This window comes from Nanorana parkeri, unplaced genomic scaffold, assembly GCF_000935625.1.
Source record: "Nanorana parkeri isolate BGI_ZX_2015 unplaced genomic scaffold, ASM93562v1 scaffold196, whole genome shotgun sequence".
NCBI classification, from domain to species: domain Eukaryota; kingdom Metazoa; phylum Chordata; class Amphibia; order Anura; family Dicroglossidae; genus Nanorana; species Nanorana parkeri.
Genome location: NW_017306464.1, coordinates 728,403 through 728,978, shown reverse-complemented (window position 1 = coordinate 728,978; position 576 = coordinate 728,403).

The window sequence follows — 576 nt, the reverse complement described above, 5'->3', positions numbered from 1 at the left end:
TGAACCAGGGGGTTGCCCTAATGCCCTATCACTTGACCTTCATCTCCTGTTGATGATATGTTGCCTTGAGCTGATTATCAATTTTTTATGTTTGAAAGCTGGTTGAAATGGTACCAGGCCTAAAAGGTACCAGGTGGATAGCCAGAACCTGGGTCCTTAGCCAACCCTAAAAAAAGATGAAAACTAGGAAGTGACACCATGTCCTAGTTCTGGGGCAAGAGCAATGCGTGTGATAGAAGGACTGAAACTATTCCTTTGCAGGAAACTTTTCCCATGCAGATCTTGTTAGGGGTAGGTTAGTCAGATTTTAAATGCTCTCTCTGTGCTCCCCTTGAACAGATTCTTCTATTGAAGTGTAATTACTGCATGTGTCCCCATAGATTTCTCTTCTCTTCCTGTTCTGTCTGACACTTGTTACCTTGCCAGGATGTGACGAAAAATCTCCCTAATGGGAGGGACGTTCAAACCCTTCCCCACTCTATCAAAACCAAAAAAAAATTAGTTTGGATGAAGTTGGGACTGAAGCCTACAAAAAAAATAAAAATTAAATATTATATATCTATATATATATATATA